This window comes from Pelodiscus sinensis, chromosome 14 (genome assembly GCF_049634645.1).
Source record: "Pelodiscus sinensis isolate JC-2024 chromosome 14, ASM4963464v1, whole genome shotgun sequence".
Taxonomy (NCBI): domain Eukaryota; kingdom Metazoa; phylum Chordata; order Testudines; family Trionychidae; genus Pelodiscus; species Pelodiscus sinensis.
In genome coordinates this window covers 27,257,995-27,279,305 of record NC_134724.1, presented here as the reverse complement: position 1 = coordinate 27,279,305, position 21,311 = coordinate 27,257,995, and the positions used below count along the sequence as shown (strand labels likewise).

The following is a 21,311-nucleotide window of genomic DNA, read 5'->3' as shown; positions in this document are numbered from 1 at the left end:
TTGTTTTAAATGCTGGTTTCCAGTTTTAATCTCACATACTAGTATTACATATAACACTGGCTTCTGTCTCAGAGGGGTAGCCATGTTACTTTGTATCTGTAAATAAAAATAAATGAAATAACTCCCAAAATAACTATTTCAAAATAAACGTATTCTTCTTCACAAGCAGCAGCTATTATTTTGAAATAACAGGTTCGGTAGTGTGGATGCTTGCCTTATTTCAGAATAAGGGGTGTGCTAGGGTATGAGAGGGGTTGAGAGCTGAGGAAACGTCATTCAAGGTCAGCCATAAAGATGTTGGCATATTACAGGGCCTGTGACAGGGCGCCTGCCCTGCACTGGCCCTTTAAGACCAGGACTCAGGCCCTGAGCCGGGGCTAGAAACATAGAGCCCAGCTGGCAACTATCTAGGGCAGCACAATTGGCTTGTAGAAGCCAGCTGAAACCATGAGGGTGAGTGTGAGCCAGCTGGCAGGTGTAGATAGAGAAGCACAGTTTGCTTAGAAGGGGAGCCAGTGGAGGGCTGACTGCTGAGGAAGCAGGAGCTCCTTGGAGGGAGACAAGCCGGGGATAGCCAGCAAAGGCTGGAAGTGGGCCAGCCAAGACTCCCCTTGGCTAGGGGCTGGTGACAAAGCCTCTGGTTTGTGGGCCTATCTTGAGGCCGACTAGGTAAGCTGAGCCATTGCGACAGATGCCAATAATGAGCAACCCATACAGACTGTAACTTGCCCTGAGAGAGGCTATATGAGGACAGTCAGGGGGCACTGAGGCACAGTGGGGGGCTTGCACCTCTGACAGGGCCATGTGGCTGCCCATGGTTGTGCTACTGACTTGAAGATATAAATTGTCTCCAAGTTGGAAATAGTTGTGGGTGAGGACAAAGTTGCAGAGTTCTGTAACCAGGCACTGTCGTCAGGGATGGTGTTCCTGACAGCCTGTAATCCATCTTTGTATGGAATGTTTGTGTAAAGAGCTTCCATTGGTAATGTATAACAGAGCTTCTACTACGCAGAAGCAATCAGTGTGGTGAATAATGCAATCAAATCCACAAATATCAGTGGTAATTCTTGTGTGAATTTATGCTTCTTTTGTAATCATTTCCTGCAAACATGATTGAGTTTTACAGGCACAGACTTTCAGAGTGATATTCCAAGTTGCATGTGTGACTAGTCACATATACTATTCTAAAATTTAGTATATGTAATCATTTTCAGTGGATGAACTTGTGTACTCATGCAATCCAGGGATAAGTCATATGCTATTTGTTTCTATGTGCCCCAAAACTAAATAGCGTAACTCATGTTCATTAAATTTAATACTTCATTTGAAACCATATTAATTGAATAAATTAAAGTGTATATTTGGGGAATTTATTCTCTGTTTGCAGGGAGAAGCTAAATTAGATGAATAAGTAATTAGTTATGAATTCACTTAGCTTTATTGTAGATTCAAATATATGATGTAAGAGTCTGATCTTTATTGATTTTAATAGGAGCTGTGATGAGGATGAAGCATCCCTCAGTATCAGGTCCTAAGTTACTGCAATGACTATTTATTGTATCTTTAAAAATCCAGTTCTCTGCAATAGTTCTCTCATCCCTTTTACATCTAAAAATAACATTAATCCCACTGAATACCTGTAAATTATACTTGTTTATCAGAGTCTTTTCTCTGTCAGTTTGAAAAGTTATTAATTGAAAATGAGTGTGTTCTTGAGTTCTATCTTCATTTATATCCTTGGAATTCTTGCTATGAGAGATCTCTGGTTTCAGAGCAGAGAATTTATTTTCTCCAATACATCTTTCTTTTTTTCTAAAATAGGACCAGTACACTTCATTGTCACTCTTGAATATGCTCCCTGGTGGCAGGTGTGGCTTCCTGTACCTTACCTGAGGTTATAATGACACAGTCCACCTACTCTTTGACTGGATCTCTGGATGGCAGTCTCAGTCTTTACTGATCACATGACCCAATGACTTCAGCACCTGTAAGACCCTTTCCTTCAAGAGTCTGTGACAGTGATTGTTTGGCAGTGGGGCAAGTCAGGGGGAAGGGGCAGCTCTGCACCCGGGAAGAGGCTGGGCCTCTAGTGAAAGAGATGGAGCTGTGGCTAGGCATCACTTCGATTCGCTGGAGACTGCTGTATCTTCCCCCAACTCTCAGTGCTGCCTGGAGTATGTTGTGCAGTGGTCCAGCACTGATTTAAAAGGCCTAGAGCTCCACCCAAGGCTGTTGCTGCAATAGAGGTGATGATTGCAAACTCCCTTTTGTATCACTGGGCTTTGCTCCTCCTCCTCCTCCCCTCTTCTCTCCCCCCCTCCCCCCCAATCGGCAGCCCTATTGATTAGTGACTCAAAATAGCTTCTGCCTTCTTCAAAATAAAGCATTATTTTTGTTTTTCACCCAGAGGTACAAAACATGCAGAGTAAAGAGTAAGGACAATAAAGGGCTAGCCACATTTCCCTTTCCTAACTTGTTAATTTTCATTTGCAAGCCATATGATGCCTCTAGGCCCAGGCAACTCCAACACCATTCCTGGTTGGGAAAAGGAGACTGTCTTGTTTGCAGTATGCTCTCTCTCTGTCTGTCTCTTTGTATAAGTGCCTGGCAGCTCTCACAGACACTCCTCCCCCAGAAGTTCCTTTCCTTCATTAGGCAAGCATTTCAAAGGTTTTTGTATTCCCTTTCATCGTGGGGTTTTGGTCTGGGAAGAATCTCTCACAAGACTAGCTGAAGCCAGGGAGGAGATAATCCCCCAGTTAATGGCTTCCCCACTTTTTCTTCAAGAACTCGTAGTATACCTTGTTATAGACCCTTGTCTTTGCCTTTCTTCTGTTTCCTGTTGTTTTCTCCCTTCCAAAGTCCTTTAGTTTACCTCAGTGCTGGATAATATCACACAAGTAACCCGAGGTGCATACGATATTTATAGAATATACAATACATAATGCCCTAATTCTCCATACCAGCCATTCCCAAATGTCGTCATCTCTGCCAGAAGGAGAGGGCCAAAGCATTCTGTTAAAGGGCTGGTTTCTCTCATGTATGCAGCTCTATTGCATTCGTGGGTTGTATTAACTGGAAATACAACCTGAATATTATTTTTTTCAAATAAAAACTGGGCAAATTGAGTTAATCCCAGACTTATGTTCTGAATGCTCCCAATAGTCAGGCTGCAGTTTGGAGACGTGTTTTAGCTTTTTAAAATAAAATCTCTTCCTCCCCTACATGAAATTATGGCATTACTTTGTGTTTGCAGAAGGCACACCACCATTCTGTGACATCTCAGGCACCGTGGCTACGTCTAGACTGGCATGATTTTCCGCAAATGCTTTTAATGGAAAAGATTTTCAGGAAAGCATTTGCAGGAAAGAGTGTCTAGATTGGCACGGACGCTTTTCCGCAAAAGCACTTTTTGCAGAAAAGTGTCCGTGCCAATCTAGATGCGGTTTTGCGCAAGAAAGCCCCGATTTCCATTTTCGCGATCGGGGCTTTTTTGCGCAAAACAATACCTCGTTGTCTACACTGGCCCTCTTGCGGAAAAGCATTGTGCAAGAGGGCTTTTGCCCGAATGGGAGCAGCATAGCATTTCCGCAAGAACACTGACAATCTTACATGGGATCGTCAGTGTTCTTGCGGAAATTCAAGCGGCCGGTGTAGACAGCTAGCAAGTTTTTGGAAAAACTCTCCAGTCTAGATGGAGGCCAGTAGTATAATTACCTGTTGTTAGATAGAATGCATTAGAAGAGATCAGGTACGTTACATCAAATATTGTACAGTTCCCTGCTACCTGAACTTGAATCCTGGTTCTAACAGAAATAGCCCCATTACACAGTTCTTGTAGGACCAAATGAATATTGCTAAAATTAATGTGCTTATAAGTCATACATCAAGCAAGTTGTTCAATTTCTGCTCATCAGATGAGCCCAGGAAATGTCTGTACTACTAAATATCCTAATTCAGAGCAACAGTCAGCCAGACAAAATTTGATATAGAACACTTGTAAACTTGGGTGCCTAAAAGGTTAGTTAATTCCATAGTTATGTGCTTAAAATTGTTTAGTTTTCTGAATGTTGGAGATTCAAGATGGTCATAATGATCCCTTGTGGCCTTAAAGTATATGCATCTGAGTAATTGGGTGTTCCGGGTACTGAGCACGTCTGAAAATCAAACCACTTTTGCTTTCAGTGTAGAGAAGTGTCAAACTTTGGGCACCCTTCTTTGAAAATTTTTGGCAAAATTGATTACTTACATCAATATACCAAACTTGTGGCTATTGAAATAAATCTGAAGCTTTGCAGAATTAAGTTGGCAAAGTTGCACAAGGGAAGGTTCAGCCATTTTGGGGAGGGAAACAGAGATAAGAGACAGGGGATAAAACGAAATAAAACTAATAAGGTTTCAATGGTTAATATTTCAGCCAGATATTTTCTGAATCAATTCACCTATCCCAGAAGCTATAGCTTCAGTACCATAACACTGGACTAGGATGTCCAAATTGATTTGAGCCATAAACTACAGGCACATTGATTTCAGCTATATTTATTTAGTCCTTCAAAAGCACCATATTATGGCCTGTTTCTCTTAAGACCAGAGCTTTATTTTTAGATAGCGTATATGTATCTATGAAACTGAAAAAGCAAATATCTACCCAAAGAATGCTGCAGTTTAAATTTTAATTTAAATGATGAAATAGTGAAAATAAGAATAATTTGCACTCGTGAAATTCCATGTAAATTATTTGAATACTGTTTTACCTTGTATTAGCCATTTTTTAAATCTCAAAACATGGTATATTTCATACCTTCTGAATTGCCAGATAAAGCATTTCTGCTGCTAAGGTTGAATAGGTGCTGAACAACAGTCTCTTTTTAGCTTCATCTACACTGCACAGTTATTTCAGATAACCTATTTCGGAATAACTATTCCAGAATAGCTCATTTCAAAATAGTACGTCTACACTGCAGAGACGCCTCAAAATTAGTCCGAGGCAGGCTTCCCTAATGTAGATGTGCTATCTCAATTTAGAGCCCCAGAAGGAATAACTTACAATGGCTCTGGTGAGGGACTAGTTCAAAATAGCAGAAGTGGAGCATCTACACATGCCTTATTTCGAAATAGCTATTTTGGATTAGGCATTATTCTTTGTAGAATGAGATTTACAGAAGTTGGAATAAGCCATGCATTATTTAAATTCTATACTGGTTTCCTGCTCTGATTCTTCTGCCTACCAATTACATGGGAAACAATGTTTTCCTGTTCATTAAACATGATATTGGGCTAAATGGCTGATCCAGTACAGTCGTTCTTATGTTATCCAAACTTTGATACAAAATAGCCAACCCAATAACTCAAATTATAGTAGATTAAAGGCTTATAACTATGTGTAAGTAGAATATTAAAAGTTATCAAATAGTACAATTTTACAAAATCTGAAGTGAACTATAGTTCTATAAAACCCGAGAGTAGATTTAGAGCCAAACTCTGAGAGCTTACACATTTAACATGGTTACACAAAGCCTTTTATTATAGCTGTCTTTATTAAAAAGGAAATGAATGCTCAACATCTAGTGACATGAAGGGTTACTGTGAGAAGCAGGTAAGAAATAATAGTACATTTGCTGTAAGGTTCAAAAATGAAAAGAAATTAAACAAACCATTTTACCCTTCTGTTGTGATCATACAGCTGCTGCCCACAGGGCTTGGTCTGGTTTTTCTCTCTGGGCATTGTGACATGATATACATGGTTCCAATGCTGCCTGGTTTAGCCTAGCCCCTTTTGTCAAGAGAAGGATGCATTTGACAGCCATTGTGACTTGGTGAATGGAATTGCAGTGCCACTCCACTCTCAGGAACTTGCAACTTATCACGAGCAGGACCTGACATCCCACATTAAGATTTTCCACCGTATGGGGCAGGATCTGACTGCCCACTTCCCTTGCCATGCCTTTCTAAGATGAACCAAAATAAATGATATTCCTCCAAAAAAAAAATTTAAATTGTATTAAAAAAAAAATCACCAAGCTCTAGCCATTGATCCTGGTATCCCGTTGTTCTGATCACAGGTTAATTCTGCACCTAAGAAAGGATGTCAGTAGGTTGCTTTTAAAAAAGAAAACCAATTAGTGGTGTATATTGAATATTTTCTTGACATTTGAACTTGTTTTCCCCTGATCCAAACCTGAATGAGTTGGCAAAAAATACAGACCATATATAGCTTCTGAGCATTTTTTTTAAAGATAGCAACGTGATCTATACACTAGATAATGTCCTCCTGGATTTATTAAAATAATTCACTCAGATATTCCAGTCACTGTCCAATCATTTTACAAATTATTTCATAGTATATAAAGCACTGAGATTTAATATAATCCAGTGTATTGAATGTTTCACCCAATTGAAAACTGGTTTTGAACTCATCTGGGACTAGCTTGAATCATAAAAGAAACATTAGTTTCTCATTTGTAGATTAGTCTTAACTATGGAAAGAGAAACAGGAAAGCAATCCAACATTTTTGTGGGAGGAAGGGAACTTTGCTCTTCAAAAACTACAAGTAAAAAAGCAAATTGTATTTATAGTTAGATACCAGGGCATGTTAGGGCAGGTTTATTTTATGTTTACAGATCAGAAGATACCATGCAGTTTTACTATGTGCTGCAGTAGCTCTTCTTGATATTAGGCTTATGGAAGGTTTTATGATCCTATCTGAATCAAAGGAGAGAAAATATTGTTCCTAACTGTGATACATTATAGTATCTAGGAATGTTTTAATATTTGAGGGTTTTATTAAAAAAAGGACAGAGGAAAAAATAGACCTTGACATCTGCAAAGTACCCTCACAAGCTCCGAAAGCTGTTCGCCATGTCATCATAGACAAAGGGCTTCATTCCAGCCAACTTGAAAGAAGAGAGGCCACACACAGCAATGGTATCATTGGCATATCCAGTAGAGTAACCTGGAACACGATTTTTCTGACAATCATTTATGCTGAGTCATGTTACACCACAGGCCTGGATAAATAAGTCTATTTTTGAAAAATCATGGCAGACAGGGGAGATTCCAGAAGACTGGGAAAGGGCAAATATTGTGCCCATCTATAAAAAGGGAAATAAGAACAACCCAGGAAACTACAGACGGGTCAGTTTAACGTCTGTCCCAGGGAAGATAATGGAGCAGGTAATTAAGGAAATCATATGCAAACACTTGGAAGGTAATAAAGTGATAGGGAATAGCCAGCATGGGTTTGTGAAGAACAAGTCATGCCAAACTAATCTGATAGCTTTCTCTGATAGGATAACGAGCCTTGTGGATAAGAGAGAAGCCGTGGATGTCGTATACCTAGACTTTAGTAAGGCATTTGATACGGTCTCGCATGATATTCTTATTGATAAACTAGGCAAATATAACTTAGATAGGGCCATGATAAGGTGGGTGCATAATTGGCTGGATAACCGTAGTCAGAGAGTTGTTAACGGTGCTAAATCCTGCTGGAAAGGGATAACAAGTGGAGTTCCGCAAGGGTCTGTTTTGGGACCCATACTGTTCAATATCTTCATCAATGACGTAGATATTGGGATAGAGAGTACGCTTATTAAGTTTGCAGATGATACCAAACTGGGTGGGGTTGCAACTTCTTTGGAGGATAGGGACATAATTCAAAATGACCTTAGCAAGTTAGAGAAATGGTCAGAGGTAAACAGGATGAGGTTTAATAAAGAGAAATGCAACGTGCTCCACTTAGGAAGGAACAATCAGTTCCATACATACAAGATGGGAAGCGACTGTCTAGGAAGGAGCATGGCGGAAAGGGATCTAGGGGTCATAGTAGACCACAAGTTGAATATGAGTCAACAGTGTGATGCTGTTGCAAAAAAAGCAAATATGATTCTAGGCTGTAAGCAAAACTTGTGAAGTCATTCTGCCGCTCTACTCTGCACTAGTTAGGCCTCAGCTGGAGTACTGTGTCCACATCTTTCTTGAAATGTGGCGCCCAGAACTGGAGAAATTGGAAAGGGTACAGAGAAGAGCGACAAGAATGATTAAAGGTTTAGAGAACATGACCTATGAAGCCAGGCTTCATGAACTGGGCTTGTTTAGTTTGGAAAAAAGAAGATTAAGGGGGGACATGATAGCAGTTTTCAAATATCTAAAAGGGTGTCACAGGGAGGAAGGAGAAAATTTGTTCCTCTTGGTTTCTGAGGACAGGACAAGGAGTAATGGGCTTAAAGTGCAGCAGGGGAGGTTTAGATTGGACATTAGGAAAAAATTCCTAACTGTCAGGGTGGTCAAATATTGGAATAAATTGCCAAGGGAGGTGGTGGAATCTCCTTCTCTGGAGATATTTAAGAACAGGTTAGATAGACATCTGTCAGGGATGGTGTAGATGGAGCTTGGTCCTGCCTTGAGGGCGGGGGGCTGGACTCGATGACCTCTCGAGGTCCCTTCCAGTCCTATGATTGTAACAGGATTGGTACTTTTACTTACTTCTGCAAGTCAGATAAAGTACTTTTTCTAGATGTAGATTGAATCCTAACATGTAATTGCATTCTCCCATAAAGGATGAGCTCTACATTTCATAAAGCACTGAAGTCCTTTATTAAGCACTTAAATACTTTGAATTTTATGGAAAGAATTCAGTCTAATGCATATTCAGTGGCAGTGTGACCATTCTTCATGCGGAAACTGGAAAACACTGAATAAGTCTTCTACTCTGCACTCCTGCCAGTGCAAAATCATTCCTTGCCATGTGGCTTCAAAGTGGACTAAGCACTGGAAATGATTTTAAGTGATATCTCCGCCACTTCCCTTCAGAAATTTTTAAGAGGCTTTATGATCAAAAAGCCTTTAATACAGTCTATTTTCCTCCTGTTAGCCCTAACTTCATTAGCATGTATTATCATATCTTCATGTGTTAATTTACTTGTACCCACATCATATACTTATACATGGCTGTAAACTTGCACTCTTATTTTAGTCAAACTATATAGCGTATTTATTTATTTTTTTATCACAAATTAATCTCTTTAGGCTCTTTATCAACCCATTCTAACATATTAAGTTAAACTATTAAGGTAGTTCATATATTACAAAGGAAGGGTAGAATAAAATGCTGCACTTATTCAGAACTGTAATAAGTTCAAACTACAAGGCATTTAAAAATGGCAGCGTCCGGGAACATGCAAATGAAGCCTGGGATATTTAAATCCCGGGTTTAATTTGCAAGTTCGAATGACTACATTAGCCTCCCTAGTTTGAACTAGGGTGGCTAGTGTAGACATACCCTATTTGATTTGATTCTAGGAATGTGTTGTGTACAGTAAACATTATTGTATTCTATTTAGGAGCTAAACAAGATCTTTTTCAGCCAGTCTTAACCGCCAGATGCGGTGAGGGTTGTGTCTCTCTTAACTGGACTGTGTTTCATTGCAGTTACTACTACTACTGTGTGACAAATATTGACTTTCTAATTGTGACCACAGTGTGTCCTCAAAGCTGTTCACTTTGCTCAGGAGGCATAAAACTGCATTCAGAGTGGCTAATGTGTTTACATGTAGACTCTTAATTGAGTTCATTTTATTATTTTTTTGAGCTATTCACTGTGGCACATGTACTTATATTGAGCATAAGTATCTGCCCATTTTAGAGCATCACAGTCTCTATGGACTCTATGGGTATGTCTACATAGCAAAGTTATTTTGGGGATATCTTTTGAACGCATATTTCAAAATATAGCAGATGTGCTATTTCACCATCTTTGTAAACCTCACTGTATGCGGAGTAAGGGATGGCTCAACATAGTGCCGTATTTTGAATTTGGCACTATATAAACAACGCCAAATGACGAAATAAGCTATTTTGAATTTCGAGTGGCTGTGTAGATGCACCCTGACAGACTGCTAGACACAACAATTATGGCTGCTACAGAAAAATCTAAGATGGCTAGTTATGAGGAATTTCACAGTTGGTGTTCTAAATGACTCATTTGCACTTAAAACATACACACACATGCACAACCTCAGTGTGTGTGAGAGAGAGGAGTGAGGGCATGTACACTCAGTTTCACGTGCAAGAAAAGACATTGAAAACATGGAGATGGCAACTGGAAAAAGCTTTAAAAAACCCGAACTAAAGAGACCACCTGCTGCAAAGATGACTTAATTGTCATTGTCAATAATCCACCATTTATAACCTCTCTCTTATAAATTGAGGGTGATCATTCAAACAGCTGTCAGTGTCAGTAACTTAAATGCCAGTTTCTTTGAAATGGTAGGAATAGGAAGAATTTGCAATAGTTATTCTGCCTCAAGATCTAAATAGCCAACATTTTCTTAATTTCCCATGGAATTCAGAATTCTGTGTATACTTGTATCTATGCAACCCCTTTCATTTGGATTCCAATGTTTAAGTGATGCATCACGAAAGATAACTACAGTAGAAGCACTTTCTCTTGCTTTTTCTAGTGTGGTAGCTGCCATATTGGCCACTCTCTCTAGGGTCATTGTCTGGGTCTTTGAAAGTTGAGGAATGGAAGATACTTGGAATCTTTTATTGAGATGACAGTTTGAAAAGTGCTCTCAGTTCATTTCCTCTGTGAATTACTTGAGCTGTTCTAGAATGTTTCATGGGCCTGAGAATTACAGCCCTGAGGCAATTCCAATCTTTTATTGGTTCTTTGCCCCTGTAGAGTAGAACAGAAACATTTAAAAGGCAACATTTGCCTTGCAGCCTAAAGATTTATATACATTAATGTATATATTTTGTTGAGAATGCTAAGGCTTAAAATTAAACGAAGAGCTTTTACTGCTACGTTATCTGTGATTGTCTTTTGTAGATTTATGTGCACGGTGTAAACTGATCCCCAATGAAATATAAATATCAGGAGAAAAGGCATGCTTTTATCCTGACTGCTTAACATAATGGCTGTGGAGAGCAACAATTTAGTGGGCACAATAATTCTTCCACATTAAATTTACATGTGGTTTGAGAACAAAACACAAGAAACATGGTAAGGCTGGATAAAAGACGCTGATGCACTACTAAAACATATCTAATTACATAAAAATTCTAGGAAACTACCCCTATAAGTTCCTGATTAAGTTTAACACCATTCCCAGAGGGTTAGAGACAATGAAATAAAGCTGTAATTTAATTGCCGTGATCCCTTATGCTGAAATGAAAAGAGTTTTCCTATCTATATCACCTAAAATGTTTTGAACATGGAAACCTACTCTCCTGTTGTGCTGTGAGTTCTGCATGCCGAGGAGGGGGTTGGACCCTGAGCTGATGTGTTATGCCAAACAATGAAGATAGACACACTCTAGTTTACATTTATCACAATTTTATTTAAACTGCAAATATTAAAACAAACTTGAGCAGCAATAGGAATTCCTGACCAGTTTTAATGCCTGGTTGTTTACAGGACTCTGACAAATAGCCTAAGTTTTGCTAGGGTAGTTCTCCTGGCTAATAGCTGGAGTACCTAATGGGGCCAGCAAGTGGTATATGCCCTGTCCCAATATTGCCAGTCCTTTATAGTAAAATTATTTCTTTGCTAACCACCATCAGTCTATTTACCTTGGTTGCTTTGGGATTAGACCATTCCAAGTTCACCACCACCTTTCCTCTTCTCGCCACATGCATCTCTTCCTGATTGTGAGGCAAGATGTGTATGTATTGGTGGATTAGCCTTCCAGCCAAGTCACACGCCCTCCTGTTCTACAGTATCAAAGTCTTTCAGGGAGAACTGTCTCAGTCAGTCTGCGTTCCACTGTCAGAACTGGGACTCTTCCTCGGTGGCTGCTAGAAGAATGCAAGCCTGTCCTCTACTCCAGGTTCCAGCTCAAGGACTGTCTAATCAGCAGCCAAGATCTATTCCATCTTGAACCGATCTGCTTTTTCCTGGAGTCTTTTCTAATCTTCTGGTTAATTGTCTCTGGGTTTGCCAACCCCAAACTCTGTTCTGCCATGTACTGATTGCAGCCTACTTCCCTGCAATCCCCTTTCTGCTCTCAGCTCCTGGGCCTTATATGGGCCCTATCTAGTTCTTGTTTAGATGAGTCTCGTCTCTAATCCATGGTCCCTGGCTCCTTCTCTAAGTGCAGCCCCAGCAGTTAACTGAACAGCTAGCCACCTTAATCCTTTCAGGCACTATGTGGGGTGGATGCCTGATGACACTTACTCACCACAGCATGGATTCAGTTACAAGGGTGTTGCAATCCTGCATGCTAATCAAAAGACATTCAAAGCATGTACTGGTGTACAGGTTGGACCTCCCTGGTCTGGCATCTTTGGGACCTGTGTGGTCCCAAGGAGGGAATTTGCCAGAACCGAGGGAGGTCAAGCCTTGGGCTCTTCCAGGCTCCCCTTATTGCCACCGGCCCAGGTAGTGTTCTGCTCCCAGCTGTTGGCAGGTCTTCACTCCTGGCTGCCATCCCGCTCCGGTCCATGGAGCTCCTTTCCTGGCTGGTGGGCTCACTGCCTTCGGCCGGCAGCGGATCCGCTCCTCTGGCCACAGGGTCTCCTTGTTTCTGAATGACTGTGTCTGTGCTCCCAGAGGGTCCATTGCAAGGGCTCCATGTCCTTGGCTACAGGGGCTTCCTTGTTCCTGGTCAGCAGCGGATCCATGCCCCCATCTGGCAGGGGCTCTGTGTTCCTGGCTGGCGGTAGCTCCACGCCCCCAGCTGACAGAGGCTTCCTGCCCTCGGCCGGTGGAGCTATGCTCTCAGCTGGCAGAGATTCTTGCCCAGCCTTACTCCGGCTGCCCACTGTTGGCTGGGCTTCCTGCCATCAAGACACTGGCCCTCCAGGCTGCCTACCTGGCTGAGCTCCCTGACACAGGCTCTCTGGTCCAGGGATGTCCATGGTCCTGCTGGACCATGGTAGTTGTTTAATGAGAGAATCCCAGACCAGAGTTTCAACCTGTAGTAAGTGTCCATGTTACAGTGATCCAAACCCATAAGTGACCGGTAACCTGCAATAAAATGAGGCTTTGGTTTTTATTTCCTGACCACAATCACCTTAATCGTTTTGTGGTTGCAAATGGCTTTAAATACTCCTTTAATTGGCAGAAATCAGTATCTTCTGATGCCATTGGCTACTGTTTCAATTCAGAGGGTATCATCCTTGGAAAAACTTCAGAAAGGAATAAATAATATACATGAACCACTCTGGTGGAATCAATACACACAGTTCTTTCCAGGGCTCAGATACCATAACCATAGTGTAAGAAACAAAACAGCATGATATTTTTATCAGGGCTTCATATACCTCTTTCTAAAATGGGTCTTTTAATTATAACATTTTAGTTGCACCGTGTCCTATTCATTTCTTTTGGTGATGATTTCCTATAGCTTATTTAAAGAGTTATTTAAGTTTGGGGTAGCTTTCTTCTTGTATGCCCTGTATACAAACTATATTTTAATGAAGGATAGTCTAAGTATCTATTTCATATATCCTTGACCTAATTGTTAATCTTTACTGAAACCATACACAGCAAAAAGTCCCCCTTTTATGTATTTGAAAGTGGATGATCTATAAATATAAGGTAAAATAGTATAAGTAATTCTCATGATTAGTAAACACACAAAATGGTGGTTGTACCATGCTGGTTTTTAGCCTGCAACCAAATTGAGAAGAAAATATAACAAGAAGGAAGGAATATCTATCACAGAATGCAACTGGAAAGTACTTTTTAAATATCACAAAAGGTTGTCTATTTGATGCTCTTCAGACTTTTTTTTTCACAAGTCTTTTAGACTTTGCCAGTGATTTAGGATGGTAATCGCTAGAGTACAACACCTTTAACCAAAATCTATATTCAGAAAACATTCACCAGATGCACAAGCAATGATTGAGTTGTGTCTGTCAGTTTTGAAGATGGCCAGTTTGGACCTGAAATATCAACCTGAACTGCTCATCAACCTCAGCTTTGGAACAGGAATATCAGTTATATAGGAAATCTCCACTGTAGCAAGAAAGCTCTGATGATTGGCACTAAAATTTTGCGGGGGATGGTTTCTAAGTGACAAAACAACTAACACAAGGAAAACAAGGGAAAGCAAACAAAAATGAGAGAACTTCCCAAAGAAGCTTTTATGACTTTCACTCAAGACTTTATATACTGTTGCCTTATTCTGAAGTGGTTATTAGTTATTACCGATTGCCATTCAGATTTAAAGAGCTGGGGGACTTTAGGGTTCTAGTTGCAGGATCAGGTGCAGCAGAATCTAAATAAAGTTGGGAAGCCTGACATGTACAACCGAGACACTCTCACTGAGGGCAAAGCAAAATGTTAACCACTCTTATAAGTACAATTTGTAAAGACGAAAGAATGATGAGCCACATAAAAAGGTAGCAGAAGTACAGAGTGAAGGTACTTCACTTACGCTTGTACCTTTCCTCCTATGTTTATACACCCACATCTATCCTTGAGAATGTGGTGGCAAGAGACAAAGGTCCCAGCCCTGTCCCTGGCATTCCAAATAGGGGCTAGGTCTCTCTCTTGTATGATGGTCTGGCTTAGTTTAGGGCTTAGGGGCTGCCATGAATGAGAGTTCAAATGACCAGTCCTCTCTTATCCACATTTAACTTCTCACCTAATAATGTTGAGGTATCTTAATCTTCTAGGTTGGTATATTCATTATTTCAGTTAATGATCATATACCTCAGTTCGCTGTCCAGGCAAATTTGTAGTTAAGCATTTGTTAACATTTTATCCTAAAATATCCAAGACTAGTATCAGTTCAGTGTTCTTGCAGTTACCTGGTATAATCTTCCCCCTTGAAAGTAACTTTCTCAGTTCTCCGAAACACAGGGTGACTGTCGGGCCATTTATCCATGTCAAATTTCACAGATTTCAAAGCCTTATAACTGCTTAGCTTACGTTTTACAGGAAATATGGCTCAGGGTTCCTTTGCATTACTACTGGGTAACATAAAACGCTAATGCTAGTTCTACAGGCTTCAATGCCAAAGTGCTAAAAAAATGGGCATGACTGTGAGTGCCATAATATAAGAATGGCCGTATTGGGTCAGACCAAAGGTCCATCTAGCCCAGTACCCTGTCTACTGACAGTGGCCAGTGCCAGGTTCCCCTGAGAGAGTGGACTGAAGACAATGATCAAGCAGTTTGTCTCCTGCCATCCTTCTAAAGCCTTTGACAAACAGAGGCTAGGGGCACCATTCATTACCCCTTGGCTAATATCCTTTTATGGACCTAACCTACATGAATTTTTATCTAGCTCTTTTTAAAACTCTGTTATAGTCCTAGCAAGGAGTTCTACAGGTTGACTGTGTGCTGTGTGAAGAACTTTCTTTTATTAGTTTTAAATCTGTTAAAACTAATTTCATTTGGTGTCCTCTAGTTTTTATCTTATGGGAACAAGTAAATAACTCTTCTTTAATCACTCTCTCCACACCACTCATGATTATATATACCTCTATCCTATCCCCCCTCAGTCTCCTCTTTTCTAAACTGAAAAGTCCCAGTCTCTCTAGCCTCGCCGCATATGGGATTTGTTCCAAACCCCTAATCATTTTAGTTGCTCTTTACTGAACCTTTTCCAATGCCAAAATATCTTTTTTGAGGTGAAGAGACCACATCTGTATGCAGTATTCAAGATGTGAGTGTACTATAGTTTTATATAGGGGCAGTAAGATTCTTTGTCTTATTTTTTATCCCTTCTTTAATAATTCCTAGCATCCTCTTTGCTTTTTCGACTGTCGCTGCACGCTGCGTGGACGTTTTCAGGGAACTATCCACGATAACTCCAAGATCCCTTTCCTGACTAGTTGTAGCCAAATTAGCCCCCATCATATTATTTGTTTAGTTGGAGTTATTTTTTCCAATGTGCATTACTTTACACTTATCCACATTACATTTCATTTGCCATTTTGTTGCCCAATCATTCAGTTTGGTGAGATCTTTTTAAAGTTCTTCAGTCTGCTTTGGTCTTGACAATCTTGAAAAGTTTAGTATCATCCGCAAACTTTGCCACCTCACTTCTTATCCTTTCTCCAGATCGTTTATGAATAAATTGAATAGGATTGGTCCTAGGACTGACCCTTGGGGAACACCACTATTTACACCTCTCCATTCTGAAAATTTACCATTTATTCCTACCCTTTTTTTCCTGTCTTTTAACCAGTTCTCAATCCATGAAAGGACCTTTCCTCTCATCCCATGACAACCTAATTTACACAAGAGCCTTTGGTGAGGGATCTTGTCAAAGGCTTTCTGGAAATCTAAGTATACTATATCTACTGGATCCCCCTTGTCCACATGTTTGTTAACCCCTTCAAAGAACTCTAATATATTAGTAAGACATGATTTCCCTTTACAGAAACCATGCTGAGTTTTGCCCAACAAATTATGTTCTTCTGCATGTCTGACAATTTTATTCTTTACTATTGTTTCAACTAATTTGCCCGGTACTGACATTAGACCTACTGGCCTGTAATTGCCAGGGTTGCCTCTAGAGCCCTTTTTAAATATTGGCGTTGTTAGCTCTCTTCCAGTCCTTGACTTAAAGGATAGGTTACAAACCAGAGTTAATAGTTCTGCAATTTCACATTTGAGTTTTTTCAGAAACCTTGGGTGAATGCCATCCGGTCCCGGTGATTTCTTACTGTTAAATTTTTCAATTTTGTTTTAAAACCTCCTCTAATGACACTTCAATCCGGGACAGTTCCTCAGATTCATCAAAGGGCGGAGCAGGTTTGGGAATCTCCCTAACATCCTCAGCTGTGAAGACTGGAGCAAAGAAACCTTTTATTCTCTCTGCAATGGCTTTATCGACCTTGATTGCTCCTTTGGTATCTTGATTGTCCAGGGGCTCCACTGGTTTTTTCGCAAGCTTCCTGCTTCTAAAGTACTTAAACATTTTGCTATTACTTTTTGAGTTTTTGGCTAGCTGTTCCTCAAAATATTTTTTGGCTTTTCTTTTTACATTTTTACACTTAATTTGGCAGTGTTTATGTTCCTTTCTATTTACCATACTAGAATTTGACTTCTATTTTTTAAAATATGCCTTTTTATCTGTCACTGCTTCTTTTACATGGTTGTTAAGCCACAGTAGCTCTCTTTTAGGTCTCTTACTATATTTTTTAATTTGGGGTATACATTTAAGTTGGGCCTCTATAGCGATGTCTTTGAAAAGTGTCCATGCAGCTTGCAGGGATTTTATTCTAGTCACTAACTTTTAATTTCTGTTTAACCTCCTAACTTTTACATAATTCCCCTGTTAGAAATTAAATGCCAGAGTGTTGGACTGCTGAGGTGTTCTTTTCACCACAGGAATATTAAATGTTGTTATGGTCACTATTCCCAAATGGTCCTGTAATAGTTATCTGCTGGACCAGATCCTGCACTCCACTCAGGACTAAATCAAGAATTGCCTCTCTCCTTGTGGATTCCTGTACCATCTGCTCCAAAAAGCAGTCATTTAAGGTATCAAGAAATTTTATTTCTGCATCTCGTCCTGAGGAGACATGTACCCCGTCAATAGGGGGATAATGGAAATCCCCCATTATTATTAAGTTTTTTATTTTGATAGCCTCTCTAATCTCCCTTAGCATTTCAATGTCACTATCCCTGTCCTGGTCAGGTGGTCGATAATATATCCCTATTGATATATTATTATTAGAGCATGGAATTACTATCCATAGTGATTCTATGGAGCATGTTGATTCATTAAAGATTTTTGCTTAATTTGATTCTACATATAGTGCCACTCCACCACCTGCACGACCTATTCTGAACTTCTGATATATTTTGTATCATGGTATGATTGTGTCTCACTGATTGTCCTCATTCCACCAGGTTTCTGAGATGCCTTTTATGTCAATTCCCTCCTTTAATACGAGGTACTCTAGTTCACCCATTTTATTATTTAGACTTCTAGCATTTGTGTAAAAGCACTTTAAAAATTGCCACTGTTTATTTGTCTGTCCTTCCCTGATGTATTAGATTTTGTATATGTGATTGCTTCTTGTCTGATCTGGCCCATACTTTATCATCTCCCCTCCTCTTTTTCTGACTAAAACCTAGAGCATCTCCATCAATGGACTCTCCTCTAAGAGAAGTCTCTGTCCGATCCACGTGTTTCTCTGCACCAATTGGCTTTCCCCCATCTCTTAGTTTAAGAGATAGTGATAACTTAGGTCTGAACAGACTTGGCCCTTTTACTTTACTTTATTCATTGCTAGAAGATTGCTCAGGTCCTTACGTCAATTCATTTTTGTGTTTTGAATAAAAAAATGAAAATGTACATGCTTCATTTGAACCATTGCTCTGGAATGGGGTAGTTTTGAGGGGTTCAGTATGCAAGATGCTCCGGGGAGAGACGACAACCTCAGCCCCCTCTCACCATAGCAGCTTGGGGGCAGGTGAGAAGCACCTCTCCAAGGCTGTTGCAGCTCCAGAGGTCACAGCTGGCGGAGGGGTGCATATCCCCCAGCTGGGGCAGGTCTAGGTTTGTCTGCCCCTGTGTTTCCCAGCCAGAGTGAAGAATGCAGCCTACTGTGCACTTCCTCTTCACTCTCTGATGAAGGGGAACAGCTAGTGATGTTCCCATACAAACGAGGGGGGAGGAGAAGCATCACCCCCCCACCCCCAACCCTCCCAAATTTGGGATTCTTGTTCTTACCTTTTTAGGAGGAGTTCTTGAACAACAGACAAACATTTTCAAATATATAGTCGACTAGAAGAGTTACCTGGTGTTGCCCAGATCCTCTGCCAGGGGCCTTTCTTCCTTCCTCTCAGCTCTTGACAGGCAGACAGGAGCTTTTCTTCCCTCACCACAACTCCAGGCGGTAGGAGCCTTTCTCCTCCTCCCCCTAGCCAGCTCTTCAGTGAAGAGCTGGGGGGAGAAAGGGTTTGCAACAGGCGGGCTACTTACTTTGTCTAGAGGCAGGTAAGATGGTGAGACCCAGTCCCAGCTCTCTACTCTCTTGGTGGTGCAGCTGTCCCTAGTGGTCACTCTGCAGTACAGCTCTCCTTTGCACTCACTGCCTTCAGTTGTTACTGTGTAAACAGCACCTTTCCTTTCCATGTTCTGGAAAACAGTCCTATTCCTGGCACTTCCCATTTTTTTGGCATAATCAAACTCTGACTTTGCTTTAAATTAGGGTCAGAGGAAAGATGCATATCAAATCTGGTGTCTATAGATAGTCTCTCTCTCTCTCTATATATATATATATATATAGCTAGTAAGGGTCAGCAGTAGTGATATGGGACTAATCCATAGAATAGGGATAGATGTAATACATCAGACAGCCTGTAGCAGTGTTGTAAACTTAGAGTTGTCTTGTATTTTTAATTTAGAATTTCACACTGATGGATTTGATCAAGTGAGTATTTCAGCACCTTGCAAGAGAAGCTCGTTGCACTGTGAAACTGAACCAAACCCCATAAAGTTCTTTGGGCCAAATTCTGCATGTACATGTCTTTTACTGCAGTGTTTCTCAACATTTTTTTTAATAAAGTACCCCCTTTAAAAAAAAAAATGAAATAAATTAAGTACCCCCAGTACCTACAATTTTCAGACAATTTTTTCCTACCATTGCCACACATTTGTTTAAACAACTTAATTGTAGCCAGGCCAGCTATGAAATTTTTGGGTGTAAAAAGTATGAAAATAATAAAGCGCTGTAAAATGTAAAACAAATTCAGTTTTCTTCAAATTTCAGTTGTGACGATGTAACCCCCAGACTTGGCTCCTGCCTGGGGCTCCACCGCCCGGGGCACCCGATGATGTCACGGGGGCGCCCAGAGCACCCCCCGATGACGGTAGTCCATTGACGGCCCTGCAGGTGGGGGTGCCGGTCACGTGTTCCACTTCGGTGCCAGCTGCCGCAGTCGGCCTCGGACCAATCCTGCCCCTAGGGGTACTCTTACCACTGGTTGAGAAACACTGTTTTACTGCATATTTACATAGAGATAATTTCCAACCAATTGTTTTTTTTCTCCTCATGTAACAGAAAAAGGAATTTCAATTTTATCCTAGTATTTCCTTTTGGAGGGACAAAAGATTGTTCAAGAGTCACTTTCAGAATCACAAGGTTTGAAGTATCTTTCCTTAGTGATAAAACACTTGGTTAGTCTTTTGGGGAACTATTCCACAATGAGAAACACATCTTGCCTTCCATCTGCATAAACATCTATTCAATAAAAGAAACTAAACTAGCAGCAAATTAAGCAAAATTTAGGATAGCTTTGTCCAAAAAGGCTGGGATTAAAAGCAGAGCAGAGAAGAAAATTCACGTGTTCAAAGCCTTAGCCTAGGAAACCAAGTTTATAAATCAGAAGGAAACCTTTAATCATTGATTTTTCATGTGCGCCAGAAGCTGCTTGACACATGCATTTTTTTACTGAGGTTACTGTAGGTTTAGTGGGGTTTTTTTTAAGTGTGCATTAATCAGGAGTATGGATGGGGCACATTTTACACGGTTACATTTTCTTTGATTTTTTGCGTTGACATTTGCCACTGTTTTCTTTTTTGTCGCTGTCACTATGTCCTGTAAGTTGTCGTATAAATTTGGTAAGCACTGAATCCATCATAAGAAGCCAATAACTAATATTAAGAGAATGGGGTTTATTCTGTGATTAGTTACAGACCAGGCATTCGGTTATATAATGTGGCCATCACTTAAAGCATCGATTCTTCTTTGAGACTAAGTAATAAAATCTATGCAGGTGGACTTAGTCATGTGTTCAACATCAGCATGAGACCTCTACGTTGAATAAATGTAAGTCACTGTATAGCTGGAGCCACACTTTGTTTTTATAGCTCATTCGCAGAAGGTTAAAAAACTTGTAATTCCTACCACAACAACTGTTGTCAATTATTTTAATGTGCTGTAAAATGTTGGCTCCCGAGTTAGATTTTGTCAGCATTAACATTAGAGAAATTCCACTAAATTACAGGGATTACATGTTTGTAGCTCAGAGCAGAATTTGTATTAAGTAATTGAAGCCAAGTGTTCTTCATTAAAATGGTAGCAAGTGTGTGTTCTTTGTAAATATGATGGGCTCCAGCAGGTGTACCTCTTGGTGAACAATATGGCGTAAATCTTTGTTATTTCTAACAATCCCTACAAATTATTCTCTACCTCCATGCTGTGTTCTTCCCAGCTGCTACTTGGTAACAGCTTTGGCACATGGTAATGGCATAGAAGCAGGTATTAATTCATTTTAATGATGGCCAGCCTCTCTTGCCAGTGGACAGATATGTATTTCTGTTGGTTGCTATAGCACTCACCATGCTAATCAGTTGCTTGGAATAAATGTTTGTGGTGGGTAGCCTAAGAATCATACA

General features: G+C 40.3%; 1 long non-coding RNA gene across 1 annotated transcript in view; it reads left to right on the top strand.

Moving 5' to 3' along the window:
* The first annotated feature begins 347 nt into the window (after window positions 1–347).
* The window catches only part of LOC142818274 (uncharacterized), an 82,605-nt gene continuing 61,641 nt past the window's right edge, over window positions 348–21,311 (top strand). Inside the window, exon 1 of the long non-coding RNA XR_012895661.1 lies at window positions 348–669. This is a non-coding gene — a long non-coding RNA (uncharacterized LOC142818274). The remainder of the gene's footprint in view (window positions 670–21,311) is intronic.